We start from the raw sequence: 4,389 nt of genomic DNA, 5'->3' as shown, positions 1-4,389 counted from the left end.
GTGCTTCCTGGCCTATTCCGACCGTGGCGGTAGCGCCGCGGTTGCACCGCTGGGGCCGGCGGTTTCCTGCCGTTTATGCCCCGGTGGTGATAATCCGCCAGGACAGAGCTGCAAGCAGCTCTGACCTTGGAATTATGACCCTCCTACCGCCAGCCTGTTTCTGGCGGTTTGCACCGCCAGGATGAGGCTGGCGGTAACGGGTGTCCTGGGGCCCTGGCATGGGCAGTGCAGGGGCCCCCTAACAGGGCCCCGGCCAGCTTTACACTGTCTGCATAGCAGACAGTGAAAAGCGCGACGGGTGCAACTGCACCCGTCGCACGCCCGCAACACCGCCGGCTCCATTAGGAGCCGGCTCCTATGTTGCGGCCTCATTCCCGCCGGCCCAGCGGGAATGTCAGAATGGGGGCCGCGTGAGTGCGGCCACATTGGCCGGCCGCACGGCGGTTACCGCCTGGTGGGCGGCGGTAGCCGCCCGCCAAGGTCGGAATGACCCCCTGAGTGTATTCTTTCATGTGTGTCAGAGCTGTGTGACTACAGTGGTATTGCATGAGCTTTGGATGTCTCCTAGATAAGCGTTGGCTGCTCATCCACAGCTACCTCTAGAGAGCCTGGCTTCTAGACACTGCCTACACAACACTAATACGAGATACCTGGACCTGGTATAAGGTGGAAGTACCTTAGGTACCCACTACAAACCAGGCCAGCGTTCCTACACATAGCCATGATGGGGCATTTGAGGGATGGAACCGCACCCCCCCAAAAGACGAAGGCAGGTAGCACAGTACTGATGTAAAACTCAGGGCCTCATTTACAAGGCTCATAGCGCAGGGCGGCACAGCAAGTGCTATGCTGCACTGCCATTGCAAATCCCTTGCAAATCTCAAACTTTGACTAAAATAACACATTTTCCTCTCATATCTGTGATGGAAAGTTCTAGAGTCTGTGAGGAGTAGCAAATCTCCTTCCACCCAGCATGTCTCCAATTCCCTCGATCAAAACAGTGCCTCACTTGTGTGGCTGGGCCTAGTGCCTGCAGCAGAACAAATTAAACCAAGGTCAATAAGGGTCCCTTTACAAGGACTAGCATTGATGTTAGTTTTATCAATTCCTGTTGTAGGCACTAGACCCAGCCACACAAGTGTGGCAGCATTTTTATTGAGATAATTGGGGAAACACTGGGTGGTAAGGATTTCGTGGTTTTCTTTTAATTTTGGAAGAATATCACACAGGAATACATGGAAAATGTGTGATTTTAGTCACATTTTGAGGTTTGCAGGGCATTGTGGGTAGGGAAACATGTTGGGATCCATGAGAGGCACACAACCATGTACTCCCCTGGGTGTCTAGTTTACGAACAAACAGATGAAGATTCACAATTCTAGGAAAAGTGCAATAGTTAATTCAGGGCAATTTTGAAATTTGCCAACAAAATAGCGAGCCTTACTTTGACATCAAACAACAATTTGCGTGAATCAGCAATTAGATTCATTACACATAAAACATAGACAAAAACACAATATTCAACATTTAGGACAAACACAGACACAAAATGAAATGCACTGTTAATGACTGACAAGTCTTAAAACGGAACCAAGTGTATGTGTGTGTGTGAATGAGTGAGAGTGGATGTGTGTGTGTATGTGTGATGTGTGGGTGCATAGATCGGGGGTGGCGGGTCAGTAGGGGGATCGGGGCGGGGTCAGAATGGGGATCGTGGGGGGTGCGTCACTGCTTGGCGGGGTGGAAGGCTCCTGATGGGTTCAGGGGGTGGGGGTGGCTCCTACATGAAGGGAGGGTGTTGGCGAGGCCTGTAGTGGCTCCAGGAATTAGTATTCCTGTCGCCAGTATCCTTACCACCAGGGATTTCGTGGCGGGGCTGTCGCCACGGAATTCCTGGTGGTAAGGATACTCATTATACTGCCGGCGGTGTTAGGTGGACTGCCAGGCCGAGGTAGTCAACCTTCAGGCAGACGGTCCCACCCCCCTGGCGATACAGGAGGTGAACTGGCTGCGATGAAGCCAGTTCACTGCAGTGGTCATAATTTGGTGGTCCTGCACTGCCACGCTGCTGGTGGTCTGACCGCCACCGACGGCATGGGAGGGCAGGACCGCCAGGGTCATAATGACCCCCAGAATGTTTATAAACAGCAGTGTAAGTTTCCAACCTCTGATTTACTCTATCTACAACATTTGTGTGAATATTGTAGTCTAAAATACACACATGCTTGCGTGCTTCAGCAGCCTGACCCCAAACAGTCAAAGGTGAAGTACATTCATCATGAATTACTGTCAGCATGTGGACACCTCTCAGGTCTGCAACTTTCACAGCTAGCCGTTCATCACTACGCAAGGCATTACACTTCCCCCCTCTGAAGCTTTTTAGATACAAGTTCTTTAGGGTAATGAGTACAGTTAGAATGGAATGTGCCACAAGCAAAAGTGTTCACTTTGAACAATTCCCTGAACAATTGCACACCAGTGTAGAAGTTATCTACATAAAAAAGGTGACCTTTGTTAAAAAAGTGCTCTACCAAGTTCCCATACCATTTTCTCACTAACTTCGAAAGTGGATGGACAACCAGGGGGGTAAATAGTAGAATCCCTACCACTGTACAACATGAAATTATAGACATATCCACTACTACTTTCAGACAGCATTCACATCTCATTCCATAATGTGCCCTCTTGCTGAGAATGTATTGCCTAAAAACGAAACGGCCCTTGACTAAAGACTTATCCACAGATATGTCTTTCCCTGGAACATAGGTCTCTGAAAAATGTTCTACAAAGTGATCAAGGATAGGCTGAATCTTAAAAAAGACGGTCACAATCAGAGTGATCACGTGGCAATGCTGAAGCATTTTGAACACAATGCAGAATCCAAAGCAGAAGTAAGTACTGATTACAACTCATGGTGGCAGGGGATATAGCTGTTGCCATCAAGGGACTAGTAGACCAATGTGATGAGATGACAGCGACAGGTTCCTTACCAAGCCCACCAAAAAGGTTAAACCCAAGAACTTCTTCAACTCATCCAGATATGTGTTAGTCCACCGGGTAGCTCTAGAGTAGGGCTTAAGTCTGGCAATGTTGCCCCTCAAATGCTGGTCAGCAGGCAAATTAGTCTGGTCAACAATCTCATCCAAAAATACATCATTCATAAACAACTGAAAGAACTTTATAGACAAAAAGTTTTTATTATTAACTCTACATCCTGCAACACCACTAAAGACAGGCAACATCGGCTGCACAATGTCTGTGGCAACCCAGAGTTCAACACTTCCATTTGGAAGCCTTTTAGGCTCAGACTGCAATACAGATGCCTCTTGATGCACTATCAGCACATCAGTGTTCTCCTCTAAAAAAAGCACTTCCTCCTTACTAAGAGTGGTTTCATCATCAGCTGATCCTCTAGTACAGAAAATGCACTGCCAGAATCTTGGACTTCCTCCTCTGCCTCAGATGCAGAGTCAGTCTCATAATCATAGTCAGAGGAAGATTTGAAAAACATACTAGCATCCTGCTGAGTGGCAATCCTGTGACTAGCCATAATCCTTAATAATAAAAGTAGCACAACAAATAGGTCAACAATAATCAACACTGTTTAAAATGAGTAATAAACAAAGTGTGGCTTTAACAAACAGAAAGTAAAACTACTGATATATAGGAATCTGGAAGGAAAAGTAAATCAATACAAATCACACAAAAACCTATATTCTAAAGTACAATATCACCTCACTTGCCATAGACAGCTGGACTCAGAATCACCTACACCTACTCTGCATAGACACAGCAAACATCAATGTTATCCCGCTAGAAAGGAAAAACAAAAGAAAATGATACACAAGACAACACAATCCGTCTTGTGCACAAACCCAAGGAGAATTTAACACACAATAAAACAGAAGCTAAATATGCTGCTATTATTACACCATATACAAAAACATGCAGGGCAAGGATACTCATTTGGAGTAAACAGTACATACTTTTTGTTTTTTCCAGGCACATGCAACCACACAAACTGCAGATCTACCAGTGCTCAAACCACAAGTAGGAGTTGCATCAAATGAAAACACAAGATTCCCACTTGAATAAAAAGGAGAAATAAAACCTTACAATCACAAATGCAGATGACAACAAAAAATAAAAGAGTTAACATCATAATGCACTATGAAGTCTGCCCATCATCATCCAAGCGCCAGTCCACACACAACACCAGCCAAGCACCAGTCTGCTGTTGATATTGAATTGATAACTGGCAATGCACACGATAATAAGGTATCTTTGTATGTGAACAATATATTTTCATACTCAACCAAAATAGCATTGCCACTGTTAGATTCCCATACCTGAAGGGTAATAACTGACAGGTCACAGGTGGGATAACAT

The sequence above is a fragment of the Pleurodeles waltl genome, chromosome 1_2 (genome assembly GCF_031143425.1).
Source record: "Pleurodeles waltl isolate 20211129_DDA chromosome 1_2, aPleWal1.hap1.20221129, whole genome shotgun sequence".
Taxonomy (NCBI): domain Eukaryota; kingdom Metazoa; phylum Chordata; class Amphibia; order Caudata; family Salamandridae; genus Pleurodeles; species Pleurodeles waltl.
Note: the sequence above shows the minus strand (reverse complement) of the source record.